Source organism: Tubulanus polymorphus, chromosome 2 (genome assembly GCF_964204645.1).
Source record: "Tubulanus polymorphus chromosome 2, tnTubPoly1.2, whole genome shotgun sequence".
NCBI lineage: Eukaryota > Metazoa > Nemertea > Palaeonemertea > Tubulaniformes > Tubulanidae > Tubulanus > Tubulanus polymorphus.
This window is the reverse complement of record NC_134026.1, coordinates 25,522,819-25,544,463: the sequence shown is the minus strand read 5'-3', so window position 1 is coordinate 25,544,463 and position 21,645 is coordinate 25,522,819. Positions and strand designations below refer to the sequence as shown.

The 21,645-nt window shown below is 38.6% G+C and overlaps 2 long non-coding RNA genes across 2 annotated transcripts in view; one reads left to right on the top strand and one right to left on the bottom strand.

Moving 5' to 3' along the window:
* The window catches only part of LOC141900620 (uncharacterized), a 42,394-nt gene extending 42,205 nt beyond the window's left edge, over positions 1-189 (bottom strand). Inside the window, exon 1 of the long non-coding RNA XR_012618738.1 lies at positions 64-189. This is a non-coding gene — a long non-coding RNA (uncharacterized LOC141900620). The remainder of the gene's footprint in view (positions 1-63) is intronic.
* Positions 13-19,843, top strand: LOC141900618 (uncharacterized). The gene is made up of 3 exons (XR_012618736.1): positions 13-64; positions 2,281-2,348; positions 19,826-19,843. It is a non-coding gene; the product is annotated as an uncharacterized LOC141900618 (long non-coding RNA).
* Positions 19,844-21,645: the final 1,802 nt, after the last annotated feature.

Below are 21,645 nucleotides of genomic sequence, written 5' to 3'. Positions count from 1 at the left end.
GCACTGAATGGAAAAGAAACCAGATATTCGAGTCGGTTGTCGGATATATAAATGGACACCTACCGTAAGTTGTAATTATACAGTTTTCTCCTGGTTTTTACTGACGTATCGTCCGCCGGGTGCCATTGTCTTGTCTATCAAAGTTTGACGAGCCTTCCTCGGCGAATATTTGACACGTTTGAATCGGCGTGTTCGCTATGCTTGTTGTAGCAGCCGTAAAAAACACCAGCAGCCACTGACTGTGATAGAGCAGCCAGCTTGTGTTCCGTGTAGTCTGTGTAAATGCTTGATATACAAGCAGTATCCTAATCCGATGATCTAACATTCTGCTTCTTTCATGAACAAGGACTCTCGAACATTTTAGGATCAGCGTTAAGCGACATTTCGGAAAACATATAGTAAAACAAAGCGAAAACCGTACAAAATTATTTCATTGATATTTCCAGAAATGATAACGTCGCAACGGAATCAAATTATAGTCATTAAGAAAAACATTCAAATTTCCGATTTCATTTACTCTTTCGGGAAAATTGGCCATGCGAAAAATGGTTTTTTTGTTCTGTTACAAACACGACAGTTCACGCAGCACTGACTACGTTCAATGTAGATTAAAAAGTACCCTTTTGTGATCATTACTAAATGACCCTTTTCCTCAATGCGTTTCACAAAACGTTATGCATCGTCGTACGTAATTTTCTCACCAACTGATTTTTATTTATTAAATATGAATGCTATTCTGGTCGGTTGAACAAATTCTTTTATTGCATCCTTTATTGTGTTATTTTTCCATCGCAAATTGGGCCTCGTGAAAACTATCTTAATTGTATATCTACGCTAGTCGACTGCCAGGTACCCCGCCGAATCCCGTGCATTGAGCAGACGAATTGAAATGAAAATCGATTGAGAATGAAATCACTCGAAATCGTTTTCATCCGAACCCGCTGCGCAATTTGTGATGAAGGCAGCCGGTATGAGTAAAAAATATTCCATCCGATGCAAATAATGAGACAAAAGCGCAGATGGAACTGAAAATGAATGGTGCCAGAAAGTAAAATTGCGAATCTATTTCTCAAAGAACATCAACCTTTTTCAGTGCTTTTTTGAAAAAAGCCTGATAAAAATCCTGCTTAGTGGAGTGTCCGAAGATAATCTGTGCAAAGCTTTGTAAATACGGGTGCAAAAGCCATCATCGTTGTTTTATCTCCTTTTCTGAATTCAAATCGATTTAGTCGGTTTTTACCGACGGCGTTAGTTTTAAATACCAACAAACTGACAAATCACGTCAACTTCGTTACCTGAGGCAACCGCACAGTCTGGCTTTTTCGCGCACATATCCCCAACGCGCCTCTCGCTGATTTTCACAAATTGAATTTGCATTAACGCGAGTGAATTGAAGCGCTTTAATGGGAGCAGTTAATTTAACTCCGGCAAATTTCAATGCCGTGTAATTATCCCTTATTGCGGTCGCTTTCAAATCTGAATGAATGATAATATCGGAGATGAAGTCATTTGATTAAAATATTTGTTCGTTGTGCATTGAGATTATGGCTATTCACCCCGAGACTCGGGAGTTGATAACATAGAAGATAAGCGTCTTGTTGCATCATCTCTCAAAACTATTCGGGCGTCACGTGCATCGATGCGAAACGATACAGATGGCAGCACTTTCTAAACCAAACGTTAGCCATTGTTTTTTTTTTGTTAATCTCGCAGTCAATCTGAATGTTTTATTATATTTCAATGGTGGCAATGCTTAGCAACTTGTTCTCGGAAAAAGCCACACACTTCATCGATAGACGCATTCAACATATTAACATAGCCAGCATCCCCTCGTGATCCCCCAGTGAGAACAGCGTGTTACTTGAATTGACTTATGTTTTAATTTGTCGATAGCAAAGTCAGTCGTTAAATTTCAATTAATCGCCTCGTAAAAGGGGGAAATTTCGTAACGATGCCGCAATTGAATGAGAGCTTTTCAATCGCGCAATTAACGCTGATTAATGCACACTTCGGTTTAATTCGCCTTCGTGACTTCGAGATTTTAATAACATGAAACTTGCATTAAGACTGCATTAAAGTGTTGTTGATAAATAGGAAGTCAGCCAGATGGTTGTGTATATGCCGGGCGCGTCTGTGACGGACGTAAACTGCTTATTATTTAATCATTTTCAAGAGAGAAAAATTTCATTCTCCGATTAAAAATTCTGAGCCTCGCCGTCACGCGATCTTCGTCTGTTGGGATAAAAACGCGGTTGCTAGATTATTTCTTTTCATCGACAGGCAGTCAACGGTGCTCTGACGCGTTTAAAGTTCCTTTTCGAAACGTGGTCATATTGACGAAAAAAAATGTACGTGAAAAGAAGCTATTTTATTTGTTATTCGAATGCAATAATGAATGCATGTATGTTCCGCGAACTGTATAGTCGCTGCGGTGTGATCAGGTAGCAATCAACATTTTCGGACGTTCATTTTTACAGTAATTGGCGATTCGGCTTTGTGCGCGATCTTCATTAAGGTAATTTTCACATCTTCATTTGAATGATAGCCAACTTGCAAAAAACACCATCAGTTCACTGACTGGTGTGGTAGTGTTCAGTGCTGCGGAGATCTCTGCAGTCGCAGTACCAGTAGCGACGAGTCGTTGGTGGCTGTCAACACGCGTGATTCTAACGAGGCGGGACTTGAAGAGCTCTTCGCAATCTACCCTGTGTTTTCGTACACGAGCTGCCGGTTGCAATTTGTCCTGACCACGATTTGTCATTAAAAAAAACGTCGGACAAAAAACAAAAGTAATTAATCCATCTTCTTTCTCATTATATTGATTACGAGGTGTCTTGATTAGTCATCGGATGAGAACGCGTGAATTTAGAGCATTGTGATTTTTTTTCGTCGTTAATGAGCTGATTTTTACACTGATTTGCGTCAGTGAAGTCAGTTAATTACACGAAAACGGAAAGTCATTGTCAAAATCGCATGCCTCTCAAAAGGATGTCAATTACAAGACGCATGCTTATTTTGTAGGAGTTTGACAGCTTAAAAAACGCTCGGCTCGTCTCATTCAATTATTCAGAACATCGGAGACTGAAAACTGAGTACAAAAATGCTTCAGCCCCGAGTTAGTGGATAAAGAATGACCCCTGCACCACCCCCGTAATGATCGATATAGGCATAGGCGGTTTGATTTACACAGCCAGGTGTCAGCACCATATGGCCCTAACATAAAACCTGTAGGATATGAAACCACTTTCATTTCGGCCATCACAATTCCACTCGTTTCATCGGAACTTGTAAACAATTGAATGAAAATAGATATCTCTTGTCTATCATCGCAGGTAGACTCTATTTAACGTTCGACGGTGCATGCGGGGTATTCTAATTGTCCACTCAATTACACTTTAAAGTCGAAAGTTTTCACAGAATGGATTAACAATATTGGATTTTGTAATGCACTGCGTTTATTAAATATGCAAACTTTGATGCAGATGAATGGAATTTTGAATTAAAGCTAATGGCATGGCATTCAATAGATACAATTCGCTTCGTTAAAATTTCACAAGCACGCTTCAGTGAAGCTCGATAAATAAACAGTAATAAATGAATAAAGTGAGAAATATCGACCGAGAGAAAATGTTTTGAAAATGTTTACTCTAAAAACCGTTTCATTTGTACACACTCTATAACATAATCAATCCATGCTGGGACTCTTCGTAGTAAATCGCGCGAACTTTCCCTGTTTCAAATCGTAAACTCCTCTTTCAATTTACCGAAATGTATCAAGTTCAGGAACAAAAGGAATCAGTTCCAAAACTGCCAAATCTGTCGTCGACAGTTCTGTCTGAAGGCGCCAGAGAGAATGTTCAATAATAGTTTGGGAAGTCACAGCGATGTAGCGCACTCGCTTTCGTTCGGATTCATGTTTTGTTCATTAAATCGCATTGTAAATGGCTCTATTTAATTCCCTTGTTATTTTGCGTTCGTTACTCGGTGAGTTTTTGAAGCCCTGCAGTGAGCCGCCAGTGTCGCATCTCTCTGCGGACTCTTTTGTTTAAACTTTATCGCTAGACGTCTTTATCTCGCGATTTGCGATAATTTCGAATAGGTGTTTTTTATTTCAAAGTTTTACACGTCGGTTTATTGATGTCCTGCGTCAATAAGAAACCCTTGAGAGCGAGGCATCCAATTACAATCGAACAAAGGCTGGAAAGCGTGAATTTTGTTTAGAATGAAATAACCATGAATAGCCGAGCACAGGTGATATTTATGGAATACAAACTGCTAATTGAGGCTGGTGATTATCCTTTAGCGTTCAGAGATGTTTCCATTTTGGTAAGGTGTGGCTGTTTTAGACTATATTATATACATTATAAAAGAAGGCCTTACGACTGAGGGAGGATATAAGCAGTTAGTTCAGATGTAACATCGTATTTCTTACTAGTGAACGACACCTTGAATTTTCACTCCGTTCCGAGCTAATGGCTGATATTAATGTTCGACTACAGATTAGGTTAGGGTAATATAACTGGTGACTGGAGAAGGCAGTTCAAGTTTAATTGGTGTCCGCATCGGTGTAGAGGGATCGGCGTACCGAGACGCTGTTAATCTAAGATTGTGAAAATTTATGTCAAATAATTCCATCAAGACCAATAATTGTGTTGAGAACGGACATGCGTATGCAGAACATGATCTAGATCGGGCAGCGCACAAACACAAGAATCCACATTTCGCTACGTTTATCGAATACGAAAATCGTTCTTTTGACCAGATCGGAATAATTTTGAGTGAATTTCATTCCCACTAGTCCACGCGTGGTTAATTTCGGCTGGCTATTGGGTATTTGCTAGAGATTTATATATAGAAAGAAACAATTTGACAGGTCTTCTGGTAGTTTCGCGATTGACATTTTTATCAACGTTTTGACTGGCTAAAAAGGGACGCAACGTATGCTTAGATTTCTAATCAACTGAGTGTCCAACAGGGAGTCTGGCCAGGAGTGGCCAGCCCCATTTACAGCAGTAGTGATTAGTGACCAGTCAAAAATCATTCGGAGTCCCGGAGTTGACCAACGGTCAAGTCAAGTCTGTCACAAATTTCAATTATTAGGTTCCATGGCATTGTCAAGTCGGGGTTAGGATGGGTTCGGCCCAGTCCCGCAGTTTGATAGACATCACCTTAGACACAGTTGTAAGTGTGACTTGTTTCCTGTCACATCGAGGAATTCAGTCCAGACTATCCCCACTATCACTAAACAGCAGCAGCAGTCACCAGGTGCGACCCCGGCCCAGCTCTCACCCTGCTTTTGATATCGTCCTATATTTCAACCCTAAGGAAATTATATTAACGAGACTCGCTTTATCGAGTGTTATGTAAATTTGTTAAATCCACTTACAAAAATCAGCGGTACGGCTATTTTTTTGTCTCTACAATTACTGGAGTTGCATGTTGCCACTTCAGTGTAATAATTCAGTCGAAGAGCCCTACAAGCTAGCTAGATTCTTTTGCTAAAATCTATATCTTAAAGGGCTGTTGACTTGAAAATTCGTCTAAATTATTTCAATAATTAAATGGAATTTATCACGTGCTGTATTTGTATCGAGTGAGCGTTTAAAGCACACTTCACACGGGATGCCATCGTATTTCACGACGGTTCGAAAATTTATGGAAACCGATATATCTTCATACGATATTTCAACAAGTGCAAATTTATCGGCGGAGTTGAATTTCATTTTACATTTTCAAGCCGCCTTAAAGTGTATCGAATTAAGAAAAATAGATTGACGAAGAGCTGCACTTAAAGATTACATATCATCTCTAGCATCCTGGATTACATATCCTAGGCTACATTCAACTATCGTCGTTTTCCATAAACTCTTTTTAGAAAAAATAGCATCCCATCGTGATGTTTCCACCAATAGAACCTGCGGTTTGTCTGAAAGAAAAGTGTACTTAATGAACTCAGGGAGTACGGCGATGGCCTTCATTTTTTGCACTGTCGATATATCTGTGTTATTGCATTACCGAAATCGTGTCATAATCAGCATTCATCGCTTCAAAGGTGCATGTATCTACCGGTTATCATTGCTTTCATCCAATATTATGATTATAACTGTAGAATAATCTTAACAATTGTATTATTCAAAGGTCGAGAATTGTCTTAACTTATCATTTTTAAACACCGAGAGAATATATATTTATGTCTGACATTCTGCGAATTTACGCAGAGACAATCTGAATATCTAAACGTGTAATACGATGTTTGGTCAAAATAGCTCGCTGAATGATCCAAATTCACAATTGATAGATATTTTAGGCGTTTCGGTATGGTTAAAATGCTCAAACTTCTATTCCCACTTCTCTGAAAAATGTTTTGACGTTACGTGCGTGTAGCAGATTTTATTTTTCAAAATACACAAAAAATGAATAATAAAAGATCCCGCACAGATTGTAACGCTGAATTCAATAGCAAAAGACAGTTCATTCGTTACAATGAAAACATCTTTACAATCTTTTTATTTTAGTATGAACTATTCGTCGATATCTTTCGCGGCAGCTCGTTAAGAACATGTGGCATCACCGGGCATCAGTCAGCTTGAGATGAAACGATCGATCATGTCTCAGTCCAGAAAGCTTTTCAGAGAAATTTCATATGAAAATGAAACTATACCAACATGAAATATCCATTCAAAGATCACCAGGCATGCTGATCTTGATTGAATAGCACGCATCGCACAGATTGTATCAGTCTATAGTTCTCATTGAAATTGAAGATTCCAATGTGGCCTTTAAAAAATCTATACGCGTTTCTTTATCCACGCCTTTAGATTTCAATGAAAGAAGAATACGCAAGCTGACGCCACGTCGTGTCAAATGAAAAAATTCAGATCGTATTGTGAACTTGAAATTTATTTATCATTTTTCTAATAGAATTTATGATAGCTATTCAACAGTCGATTTCTTTGAGATTTATACGAATCAGATGAACTCCTTATTAGTTCGCGGTATTATCATATTCTATAGCGCGAATCTTTCGACATCGCAGATGGCGGCACCTTCTTGACTATACGGATATGTCGGCAGTTCCGTCTTGAATCCTGGTGATTCACTGAAAGCCACTGGTGAATGAATGCCTGCTAATGAATCTCGGCGGTTTCCAATGCAATCACTGAATCCGTGACTCCCGACGTTTTCATATTTGTGGCGTTCTTTTAATTTTACATGATCGCGTGACGGGTCCGATGATCTGAACTTTGCAGCGATTTGCTGCAGTCAATTATATAATTTTTGAATGGTTGCTTTCGTTTGTGAATACGCGATTATGAAGGTTGTATTGGACACTGAGATCTCTCTCGCTGTATGGGGCTCGTATGTAATCGGGATTAGTTTTTCCTACCATCTTGCTACGTCGTCTAAAATTACTATCATCTTTGTCAATTAGAATGGATAACTCGTGGTAATTTCGTAGGCGAAGTATGATCTCTGAAATGGAAAAATTTTTCATCTTTATCTATCCAGATCTGTATCTACAAAATGTGTTCTCTTTTTCAAACCTGTAATGAGTGATTCTTATTTTTGTTCGCTACCAAACTGGTCATTGCACGTGGCTCGATTTGAAATAGAAAACCAAATCCTTGGGAGTTCACTACTTTCGCTGTCGCCTTCCCTCGAGTTATTAGCAACTTTTGATCTTCTAAATTTCAATAATCCTTCACTAATGCGTTAAAACGGGATCAACGTTAATCACTTGTACGCGCAGAAAGCTTCGAACATCAAAGGCATGAATTGGTGACCTTTCTTCGCGCGTCTCTAACCGATTCTACCCGGTACAAAATTAGGTATATACGGGATCCGCGGGACATGAAAGCTGAAAATTAACTGTATCGAAAAATTGCAGCGTTTATATGAGAGCGATAAAAACGTGAGTGTATTAAACACTGGATGTTTCATTACGGAAACTACTTGAAAGAATGTACGCAGATTTCTGTTTACGAGTTGGCTTTAATGCGCTCATTGAAATATCACCTTCCGATATTGGGTTGATGAATGGGGCTTTTGAACGATTTTAAAAGCTTTGTTCGAATTTCAAGCAGTGCCGCTTACGGAAATATTAGGATAGTTAAACAATATGCGTGTACGTGTGTTGGAGGTGTTTAAATGATACTTGGCTGAATTTCACCCGGATAAACTTTAGAATTATCCACTCGGTATGTAATTAGTACGTATTTCCCGAGAATAAGCGTCCAATCTGCCTACTCAACGTCCTTACCATTCAACATATTTTGTTTTGAAAAATACACTAACGAACCTTTAGACTTAGCAGTCCGCGGCTAGAAATGATTCTATATGCATATATACTTGAAATCATCGACGGATCTTGAAAAGGAGTCTAATTTCATCCAAAAAAACAATGATTATTAAAAATAAATGCATTCCGGCATGGTTGGTCCATATTGACAATAATTTACTGATTAACATTTGCTTGGTATCAAAGTCCCAAAGTAATTATGCAGCAAATTAAAGTTATTACCGTCATTGCCAAACTATTACAGTTCGGCCACAGTTAATAGCTTTCCGTGTCTGGGAACCTTTGTTTTTTAATGGTGGCCGCAATTGATTTTGATAATTTCTCGATGATGATATTAGCTTTCTGAGTAAGATTGCCCCCGATGGCTTGTAAACTTATTTGTCGAGTTTTATGGATATTATTCACATCTCAATGATTATATCGTTAGAGAAGGCTTATTATTACTGTTACACATAAACAGTAGGTCGCTACTCTGATTTATGACTATCATTTCTGCCCTGAAAAATATGTTTATAAAACATCACTTACAAAATGAATTACCTCAAAATGGACTTCGGGGACACCCGCAAAAATGAAAGAAAAAAATGTAACAAGATCTAAAACTGAGCGTATTATTATCATTGGTACATTTTTGTAATTGCTTGCAACGATAAACCATGTGTATTGTGTATATACATATATATATATGGTTACTGCACAAAAACACTGAATGGAAATTGAGTATTCTTGAAATGTCCATGATTTATCAGACCTCTTGTAACACCTGGTATGAATACACGAGATGTAACCATCGTTTTTCGTCGCTAAGTTGCATTCGACATCGGAAATAATTTTTCCGCCTTCAACAACATTCCAGTATCGGAAAATAACACTTCAGACGTGGTTTTTTCGCGTCGACTTTCGAGTGACCATTGGCAATCCATGTTCGCCGGTGACTTAATGGTCAGTACAATTTTCCATGGGAATCATATCATTTTTGTCACACTGTAACGACTGATTTTCTCAACTGACTGTATTTGACATCAATACAAGATCCGCCGTGCCTTCAACTCACCGACTCCGATAGGCGTTCGGCGACTACAGTCGTGTTTATTGGATTGGATAGTATATAAGTGGTCAATTTATCTATAATTCTAAGCGACAATCTTTCGTCCGATGACTTTTCTTTTTTCGGAAGCTAGACGTGTATTTTATTGATGGAGTATGGCACCGACTCGCACGAAAAGTTCGTTTTGTCGATAAACATGTCAGAAGTCAGCCGAATAATGAAAAAAGTGATAGAAATATAGCAAACATTCCCTTTCGATTGTACACTATCCCTTTTTTTGATGGAACTTTACTAGAATTTCATGGTACTCATGATCGAATACGTTCACTATTTATAACAAATAGATTCGGCTTATTCCGATTTCATATATAGGTATAATCTTTGTTTATCAAACGCATTCAGCACGAATTACGTTTTGGTGTGTCTGCAATTCTGAATGCTTTTTTTCATCAATCGCGTTTGATGTGATGAAAATAATAGCTGCCTGGTTTATTCGATGCTCGATTGCTAAAGTTGCAGGGCTTTACACGGCATTGAATGCGGAAGATTTACGTTTAACACTTGCATTGGCTTCAAAGCGAGATTTTATAATAGATTTATTTCGATGAAGAAATCATAAAGACAGGGTGTGGTTTGATATGATGGTCATTTTACTGTATTTTCATTGCTGCTTGGTTTCTCGTGTTCTTTTACATGTTTTACACGCCTATAATTACCGATTGAAGTGTAATTCTTTCGCTTCGGTGCATTTCTAGTTTTCGCTTAATAAGTCTTTCCAAAAACACGGGTTTTCACCATAAAGTTTGCGATTGTTGGCTTCTGCTGTTACAAGAGCTGTCGAACTATACGGATAGTGAAAAATATCGAAGAAACCATAGTGGCTGGAATGGCAGTCTAGCTTATTGCAGCTCAAGCGGTTGTGGGGAAAATGAACGCATCAAAAAGCCATTTATGACCCCCCGAGTTTGAGGAAACTTAAAACAAAGATGGATATCGTGTGTGTTCTCGATTAGTGGCTGCATAGAGTAGCATTGAATAAATGAGATTTTGGTGATCAGCGTCGAAATTGATGACGAATATTTGTGAACGGTCAGCTTTGGTTTGTTTTCTTTGATCCGAAGACGAATGATAACACCCTGTATCATTAGACTGTGTAAACAAATCCATAAACAAATTGCAACAAAGCTCAACACAAATGAGATGGCCACAAACCCACTGACAAATCGCACTGACCATTAAATACATTTTCAATTACGAAGGGATCAGCTGGGCAAACGGGGCGAAATCTTCCTTGTCAGCAGAAGGAATCAACGTTTGCTTGCTGCCTCATTAGAAATCGGTCGCATTCGCCAGATTACAAATACAATAAAGCCGTGGTCAGTGGAAACGGAGTGGTCATTTTTGTTAAACAAACATCCCCAGTGTATTTTCAGCTGATTCTCGTTGCGATTAATCCTCAGAAAAGTCTTGTAAGATCCTACAATGACCTTTACTCGTAACACCGTCAATCGAGATGCAACCAACAAGGACGCATGATAACAGATATGTGCACATAATTACATTTGATTCATTTTCCATTGGTCTTTGATAGTATGACGCATCGCGGGTACTGAAATGAAGGTATTAGCCGATTCATGACGGTCAATTCGAAAGGGATTTTGATGACCACGGCCACATGCGCGTCTGAAGTGCTACGATATGTCGAGCTCATTACGCGTGCCCTGCAAGCGATAAAACAAACTAGTTTCGACAGTGTAAGATGTTCGTCACTGACCGCTGAGCTCTTTCTGATGAAATTACCATCCAGAATTTCAATCAAGTAATGCCAGAAAAGAAACTGATTTGTTGCAACTGTACCATAACTGCAAGTCGTGCTAAAGAATGCGTGCGATAATAAAAAAGATCTATTGGGTGTGTAACGAATGAACCATGTCAAGGGATGACATAATAAACCATCGGTTTATTGTTGTTGGTTTGCAGGGGTTTCAAGATATTAGTTTTGTTGTTTAATTTCATGTCCAAATCAATAACGTTCAGATGTGTAGCTAGATGGACATGACGGGTATATAGAAGTTCCAATACGACCATGAACAAACTCTTTGTCTTTGAGCTTAGAATAGGGATTGACCCTGTTATTTATTTTATTGGTATAGATTTTGTTTGATTTGCTTTGATTTAGTGTCCCTTACAAACCCACGACACCTGCCGGCAGCGAAACAGGGGGTTTTAGTGAAGTCCAGTTTGTGCCAAAATGTTGTGATGTCGCCAATAGTTACTTTTAATCACTGTTAGCATGAAGTCGAACGCGTCGTAATCAAGTCGGCGACCATCGACGACCTTTTTTTATCAGTCTCTGATCTTAATCACAAGGCAGCAGGATATTTTCACCCATCGTTCGTACATATGTATGTATATATTCGATGTTGTACTTGTACGGTAAAACCTTGATGCGCCACTAACAAGGTAGCCTTAAATCAGTCGTCGATAATTTTGTTACTCATTCTACCTCGACGCTGCGCATTAAACGTGTGCGGATTTTTTATGGCCGTTGGTCATCGATTTGAGCATTTCGTGTTAAATCTCACGTGGAGTTTATCAGCGAAGAACTAATGGTCATTCGAGTTGAAGCAATCACCGTCTACTATGTAATTTCACTGGCTACTCCAGAGAAAATTACATCTCCTTAACTACACAGCGCTCGCTGAGTCGTGTCCATTAAATTCAATCTTCATGTGATTTATGGTCCCTCGTTTCACAAGTGACCAATATCGACGGTCTCGCTGCAAATTTCTGAAACACCGTTTCATCGGCATAGCAACAGAAAGCGTCCATTTGTAATCCCCGGGGGCTCGCTTGCTCACTTTTAATCTCGCATATAATAACACCTTGAGATTGGAAAAGACGTGGCCAGCACAGACAATGTGAAATTGATGAAATGTAGCAGCCGTTTTTGGTCAGTATTTTTTCGCGGCGTTCACTCCCCGGTGGTAGTTGTAAATCTTCGAATGGCCACTGACGTCAAAGTTAATGGCCACCGGACTCGCGAGTTTGATGCTGCCTGCCTAATTTCAGTGAGCTCCTCAGAAGAAAATTACATTGTGTTAAGTACCACGGGGGTGTCCATTAAAGTTGATTTATGACTCGCGAAAAGAAGTGACCAGTCGGATTAGCATACCAATAGCCCGGTTAAAGGAAGTGAAGAAGATGTAAAAGTTTCACAATCGCGAACATAAAAAAGAGCAGATGACCATTACATTAAATCATCGCCTTAATCTGTTAACTCCGATTCAAGCTTTATCATTCTGTACACAACCTAGACGGACATTCATATTCATTTAAACAGTAAATCGACCTGGGCTTTTTTAATTGGGAGTCAGTCACCTCTGGTATGAAGTGATTTCTAATGATTCTTACCTGTATTTGAACCCGGGAAGAAGTTTTTCACGCGCTGCTGACGAAATATGCTAATGAGATGTTGTAGCTAACGAAGAGTTACGTCTGCGTCAAATTGAAAATTTTCTGCTGGAATTCATCGCAATATGTGCCCTAACATTCGTTATGATTATTAAGATTAAGGCCATCGACGTCTTTGACATTTATAGACGTTTTAATCAGAGGAAATTGAGAAACACAGGTACGATATGCCATAAACAATTGGCACCTCGTCGGCTAATTTGAAATGGGCCGGCAAAATGTTGGCAATATTTTATATCTCTATCACTATAAATGTCATTGTTGTCATGAGAGCTTGGAAGCTGAACTGGTCTTATCGGTAACGTTAGATAGCTTTGAGTGGGCCACAAATTATAATTATTGCCTTTTCAAACAGAAACTGGTGTGTTGTTTCGTAAACGCGGGATGAATTTAGTTCCGAGCGTGATAAGCTTCAACCAGAAGCTATGAATCATATAATGTTAAAAATCAACAAAGTGATTTTGAATTGAAATTGACCGGCAACCAGTCTAACCCTGATATATTGACGCGATGCACATAATTATTGCAATTTATCAAATATGAAATACGAATTAAGAAAAATGAAATAAACGCCAAAATTCAAAATTGTAATTGTTATTTGGAAACGCCAATATTGATGAGTAAAGCAACTGGACTCACACGGAACACCTCAAATAACGCATAGTAGTTACAATGTATATAAACATTATACGGTTTTTACGGCGTCAAAAAACGATAGAATTCAGTTGAGCTTTTCCGATTTGCCAACACCCGAACCGAAGCTATTGTTTCGATGAGACAAAATTTATTTATACGCGTTGGTCATTTTGAAATGATTTCATGATCACGATAGAACCTGATCACCAGACTCCCCACGGAATGGATGATTCTACCGAGATGATAGGGATGCGGCATCACACGGTAACAGAAACCTGCGATACTGACCATCTATGTGCCTGCGGATATATAAGGCAGAGAAAATTTTCATCGCATAAAAAATGTCAACGATGATTTACTTGGATCTGTGTCGATCACGTATGTCAGCGCACCCATTCAAAGTAACCCACGATTGCTTGTGATTGTAACTAATTATTTTAAGAAAGCTGGCAGAAATCTGACCTTATGTGTCCAGCGATAATGCTCCATAATTTCAGACGTCGCCCGAGGGCACGTTCACTGGACATGAAAGCTGGACTAACCCGGCCAATTGGAGCGGTGAAAACAGTGTTCGGTTCACCAGGGGCGTGGAGGTTAATCTACCAGTGTCGACAAATTGATGTAGATATTTCTCGGAAATAACCAGAAATGACGTTTCAACTGAAATTACATACGTCGTAGTTGTTCGTTGTAATTATGAAAAATTAGCATTTTAAAAAAGAGAGAACGACGTGGCATTTAACTGATTTTCTAGGATGTAAAAAAAATGCTGTAATTTCGGTTAGAACATGTCAAAGAGATCGGACGTTATAAGCTTTTCTGTTTCATCGACACATTGATTCGTTTTCAGCTTTGTCGTGAATTTTGAGCTCATCTTGGATATGAATTGTCACCTTGGGCAGCCTTTAATCAGTTCTTTTATCTGAATCAAATCTACTTGGCTCGTATTTCTGATTTCACCATGGCAACACCTTTATTTCTGCCAAATACGTAGGCTTTTACTTAAATGAAATAACGAAAAAAGCACTGATCATCTGCACCTGACTTTTTATAGATATTGGTTGCATACATGTTTTTATTTTAATGACATATGATCCTCAGTCATGAACAAATGGTGCAAAAAGGTTTATAAGTCGACGTAAAACCGGACATGACTGATCTTAATTTTCAAAATTTTTCATATTTCTTACTATGATTTTTCAGTTCTAAGTTCTATTTTCGGATTCGGATGAGGTAATTATTTTTGTTTTTGGCTTCTGATTCCTGCAGCGGAACAAATTCTAGAACCCGGAAGTCATTTCCTCTAGATCTTCATAAAACATAATACATCACCGGTGCACATCGACTTCAGGAAATACTGGACTTAATCGTTACCTTTGTCCGTTTGCTATTCATCGGGTAATTAGTCAAAAGTTATGCGATCTTTACCGGTCTTAGACATAAGAGAGCACGTGGACCTTTGTCTGTTCTCTGTCTGATAATCCTTATCTGTTGACTAGTATGTATCTTTTAATTTCCAAATGGCCCTGCGCATCTAAGTGTCGGTCATAGAATTTCTATTCCAGCCGTTTCCAGTCCTCGGAGAGCCATTTGCTTCGCTCAATAGTCTCAGAATTGTCTTTTTCTGTCCATATCTAATTGTTCGAGAGTCCAGTCTGGAATACATTCACGATCGAATCCATTTATACTTATTTCCCAGCCTTAATGGTAATGGGAAAACGAGTGAAAATCGCCCGGCAGCGAGAAATTCGCAAAATTGGAGAATCCTGTCATTAGATGAGAGAACGTGCAGTTAGCGCTTGTCACAGATCGTAACATAGACCCCATGGAGTAATTACTACTTGATCTAAAGTGACCATCAAACTCAGTCGCATCTGTTTCAACTCAAGACGCTCACCATTTTTTTCATCATCTACCTACCTACCTGAATATATAGGACCGTTTAAATAAATAATCTCCCAATTAATAGGCCTATTCGATTGTTGATAGTCAACTGCGATAGTTTTCATGTCAGACCAGTTTAGCCAACTTTTAAACTTCTTAATTCTCTATATTCGGTGTCCTTCTAAATCGAGCAGGCATCAAATCTGCCTCGATGAATATATCTGAGAAATGATTTTCGAATGTAGACGTTCGTTATATCGAAACGCTGACGAACCATCGAGAACGTTTTGACAAAAACGTTTTAAATAAAAGAAGCCATTTCGTGCATCTCAACTACAATGTTTTATCAGGTTCTCTTTGAGTTCTCGTTCTGCGCCAATTGATAAGATAAACGAAGAATGTTCTAGATGTAACAGCTCTTTTCCGTTAAAAAATCAATTTATTTTGATACTTAATATGGCATTTATATCTTGACTTACAGCTCTATTTATAAAATCATTCACCAAAAGATATCATTCGATAATAGTCGAATTACGTAAAAGATTGAAGGGCTTCTAAATTTTAGTAAAAATATTTCAACCGAAGCTTTTGATCGCAGGCAAGAATGTAATATGTTATTGGATTAAATTGTAAAATCGATGCTGCATTTCTCGTTTCTTCAGACGTTTTTCATTACTTAAAATTCTCTCCTATCTGATGCAAATAAACGCCTTATTCTGAGACTAAATTCAATATTACTTGCTCAGCTGGAAGATTAAAGCACCAGTATCTTGTTTATTGTTATGTATTATTGTCTTTGCGTGTGATGTTTTGCAAGATGCCATTAGGATATTCTTATATGATACTGAGGTTGACTCAAAAATCGATATTTAATTTGTAATCGGCGTTTGATTTTGAATTTCAGTCTTGTGATCTTTAATTCGCATTAAGTGTGGCATCTAATATTGGCTGTGAAAATGTGTATTGTTTTTTTGAAGTGAGCGTTTGATGTTGAAACTTTTGGTGTAGATATTACTTTTAGAAAATGCTAAAAGCCTTTTATTTTAAATAAGGTGTATTTATTCTGGTAGTTATGTATAAAATAGAATTGCTGCCCGTAGTGATGCTTCCGGCATGTTTAGCCGGGTTAAATGTCATCGCAATATATACATTAAACCGAAATTGATAAATGAATTTTTAAAAGCTTTACAGCAATAGTTCTAGATCATTCGCATCCATAAGAAGTTATTATCGTATGAAAACGAAAAGTTTATAGGATCGCGAATTCAGCAAAAATGTCCAACGCCTTAATTGGAGCAGCTACCTTCGATATTACTTGTTAATAAAGGGACAAATAGAATTTGTCACGACACGTCAAAACGTGTCACACGGCAATAAAATCTGATGCATTTTTAACTGTGGTCATCTCATCCTTTTATTAGTTACAAATGCAGCCGGATTGTGAGCGGATGACCACAGATTGGTCTGATATTATAGCCACTTAGCAACGGTCAGTTCGCAAAACATAACCTTGTCCCTTTCACTTACGGAGCCGTGTCCAATCATCGGACAGCCTTCGGTAATTGAACGGGGATCGGTTGCAATTGATCTGAAAAATAACGATGCGAATGAAAATAAACTTTTTCGTTGTTGTGAGAATGACCTTCAATCACTACTCGTGTCACTATCATTCTCTACTCTCTGCCCATTAATGATCTCATTTACTCGTATTAATGAACTTCGCTTCATTCGTTTCGCATCCCGGTCACTGCTGCTGCTGCTGCTGCTGTAGAAACCAAACCCAGCGTTTAGTTATTTATCATCTACTGACAAGGGTTTCACTAACGCGATCTGATAGTAGTTTGTCGGCCGCTGTTGCGACGATTTCTTGAATTACTTTTTGTTTTTCTATCGTCGACGATACAATAGAAAATGAAGAGAATATTCGTAAAGTAAAAAACTTATCCGCGTCGTTCAAAGTCTTTGATCCATCCTTCTTTGATGAAAGATACAGTACCAGCATAAAGTACTGCTAATTTTTATCGCTGACTGTAGTTATCGTGACCTATACGACTGATGGAAAAGCGAGATTCCTCGCATTACATTTCATTTGTCGTGAAAACTTTTCCGTGCGATATTTGCCATTAGGCGACGCGAGATTTCATCAGCGCGAAATGTGTACGCCTGTGTACGCCATTGACGCCCGCTAACTTGACAAATTGCGTTATCAAAATGCCCACTTCACTGGTCATCTGATCGCGTCCTTGTCAAACATCTGACAAATGAAATAATTTCAGACGCGGTAATTTTTCATGCCAAGTACCGCGCACGTAAATTGACAATAATTTTAAGATTCCAACGATGACCGTACATTTCGTCTCAAGCCGGACATATGATATATTTATTTGCACCAAAGCGGCCACTTCAAATGAAATCAGTTGCAGTTGGATTGGGTCCTTTGGCAGTGTAGAAATGGGTCTAAGTGGACGTCATACTCGATACAGTGAAAGACTATAATTGCTGGACGCTCGTTTTTAACGTAATCAATACGTTCGTTCGTACACGCAAAATTAGCTACATTCGTTATGCAAATGGATTTTCTTATCTGTGGCGATCCCTAATAAATATAATCGTCTTCGTGAAATGTTGTCCATCAAGATAAATTCTTGGTCACTCTAAAATATAGTGAGTGCGGTTATCGTGTTTATCAAGAGTCCGAGATGAATTGCTTGACGTGGAGGATCATTTCAATAATATTTACGCGGGTATCTTTTAGTCGCGCGACTGCGGGGATCTGTTGATAAACCTTAGCCCGGTCAGTTCTGATGTAATTACAGCGTAATCATTGGGTCAAATCTGACCATCGTAGCCAAATTGATGTGATCGGACAGCTAAACGACCAGGAGCAATATGAAGATTAACCCGACTAAAAAATATAACGTCGCATGGTCGCATTGCATATTAAGCGAATTTGATATAAAGTTGGGATTAATATCAGCATTTTTTTCATTTGTCCGTGAATGAATCTTACGCGGATACTTTACTGGAGATTTCCAGAAAGAAATATTTGCGCATGTATATTTCATGCGAGTGGGCATCCATTTTTATGGTCAATTGTATTTCACAGAATTCCAATAGGCGAGTGCATTATGTCTTCCGGCTCACCTGGCATCGTTCATCATTTTTCCAGCGTTGCCGTAATGACCATTGGGTGAATTTCATTCGCACCGCTGGCGTAGATCATCATGAAATAGATAAAATTCAATCAGTGCTCAGATCAAAAGAACCATCGTCCATCCCCAGTGTCCGTTGGCATTTAAGTCCATCTCCGTACATTTATCATTATCATCGTGACCAGTAACATTAATCATTCTCTTTTAAAATCTCTTCCCTTCATGCGGCGCTCGCTAAAGATTTCAGTTTCTATTTCGGCCGTCGTATGAATAATATGACCTTTTTAAATAGTTTTGTGAAGAACTATTTATCATAAAAATCGTTACAATCAGGAAGTGAAATCATTCGTGAGATTTAGCTCGGATCTAATGGAATGCCGATGCGCAGTATGTTTAGGCTAGGTCGCGCTAATGACTTGGGGGATATGGGTTATCTAGATTGATGGTACTTTTGTGATTTTAATATCTCGTGTATATTAGTTCATCCCTTTTCGTCGAAGTCACGCTGCTCGTGAAGCTGCGATTGTCTTTCTATTGTAACATACATTATAAACTGACCGGCGGTGTTTGCGACTGTAAAATTCTAGTCATGCAAGAAAACCGAGAAACATTTATGCGTGAAGTAGTCGAACACGTCTTTAGCATGCGTGCCATCATGTCTATGTATTGATAGCGTCATTTGCAGAGGTGTTTATTCAGTTGGTCATCGAGCCAGGAAATTTTTATTGCCGTATGGAACCTCAAGAGCCCCTTATCAAGCCATTCCATTTTATCCCTGTAGATTTTGCTGTGAAAAGCCCATAATTTTTCTGAAAAATGCCATTACACCTCGTCAAAGTCACTCGCCATAAATGAACCCGTCGTTTGACCATTAATCCAGCTAAAAGCTGTTGACTGAATTCAGTTTCCTCTGGCCGGCCTGGAGAGGCTTCTTCCTTCTGACAGCACTTAAATTTTGCTCAAGTCGCTACATGGAGTTTAGTAGCCCATTGCCGGGTTTGTGGTGGAGTGTTTGTCGATCCTACACTTCAGACGGTTCGCCTTGATTGAATATACCTCTCAAAAAGGTGAAAAATACCCCTTCGCTCTGTACTAAATCGACTCGCCTTATTAACTTTGTATGCAATTAATTTCATGATTCGAATATGTAATGCGACTGATGGCTTTTTACTTCAGCAATAACTGACCACGCGGTTGACTCATTGGGAATAGACCTTTATAAATTATTCAATCATATGCATGTAACATTTTTTTCGATGATGGAACCGTTAAACAACTGGCACTCGACTAAATTACACTCCTTGTTTATCGATGAAATTATTTTATTTTCAGGCTGAGTGCCGAATGGTGGGAGATAATTTGGAGTTCTTCTTCTTAAACAAAATATCAGCGACTTCAGACCTTTGTTTAGTTCTTATGAATATTTGAAGGTTTTGGGAAAGTTTGCGAATGGTAACTGATATCAAAAGGATTATTAATAAAGAACAGAAGATATAAATAAAACTTTCTGTCTTGTACTTCTTATGCTGAAGGGACGACATGATTCTCTAGTGTAGAGTTTCAAGATTTCAAGGCATTTCCTTTTTATTTTAGGCCAAAGCTGTTCAACAATTCAGCCTTCTTGTAACTAGAGCCATTTCTTAAGAACCGCCGCATGGTCAATCTATTACCTGGCAAAAACTTTGGATTGCCCTCTTTTTTACACTAAAAGTTGTTCGGTTATCCTAATATTTTCACGCGATCCGTTATTACACAATGGTATATTTCAGTTCACATCTTCTATTCCGATAAACGCCATGGGATTGACCATTGTGCGCCTTTACGATAACGAAGATGGACATGGTTTCCATGAATATTTGATGTCATACTCTGAAAATGTTACAATTTTGTCACTGCAAATATCGCAAACAATATTGTTATATATTGCTAGAATAGAAATACGAGTATTCAGGTATATAAACGTATACAAGTAAAAGGAGGTCTGATAATTCCACATGTGTGTGGTCACGTTGTCTTGCAATTTCACTTACATGTTCTTAATGGGATTGCGTAGTGTAGACCTACAGCGAGGCCTGGGTTTTTTTACTGTGGAATAAAAAAGAATACCAGAAGAAAAAAGATAAAAGAAGTTAAGTCATCTCTTCTAGACTTTTTGTCACAGAGACCTGATGTTGCGCGTCCTAGAACAGATTCGCATAGTTTTTTTGTAAGGTAGAAGGGAAACCGATGAAATCGATTTCCCCGAGCGAGGAGGCGACGACTATCGTTGATGAAGTTCTATCCCGTGAAACAAGGAAACCTTGCGCTATTCATTTATTTAATGATTTTTCAACTTGTCGAGTGAAATTTACTGTGTGATTTCTATCGCTTCATTTGTCAAACTCTTCGCTCAAACGCTAGATCGATACCGAATGCCCACGAGACGTGTTGAACATCGAGTGAAAGGTTCTCGATGAAAAATGTCGTACGGATGAGAACAATGCGGCCACGAAGATGATTTTTTTACTCGTGATAAGCTTTTTCTACAATCAGGATTTCAAATAATCACTTGCAGAGTTCTGCTTCTGACAGTATCACGAACTTATTCCATCCCGTGTGAATAAACTATACGAACAAATATCGAATCATTATATAATTTCTGAATTTGTATGTTTAGGCCTATTCGAAGATTCGGTCAAAAATCGACGCTGCGAAATCCGCGGAAACCTGCAGTAGTAGTTAATGGTCATTGGTTAACTGGGGAAAAGCTTCATCGCTTGAGACGTTATTAAGACTTTATGAGAATCGACGATCACCAATGCGCAAAGATGATCTGCGGTAATCGAAAAGATTAACATGCGGCATTGTTTTGATCGGTTTATAGCGGACACCGACTTGTCCATATTTAATGACGTAATGTATTGTATTCGCGAAAAACAGCGGTGAAGAAAATGAACTGGACACTCCCCGGGGACACTGTCTCGTGAGATGTTGTTTAAGCCGCAATTGGTCATCGCGCAATGATAGATAGCCGTTGCCGGACAAGATAAATCCCCTTGTAATAAATACTCAAATGTTTTTTGGGCTGTCCGTTTATTGAACTGCGATCGCAATTAATTTTCTTTTCTTCATTTGCGTCCCAAAATACGAACGCGTTCTTTGTTAGTAGTTCA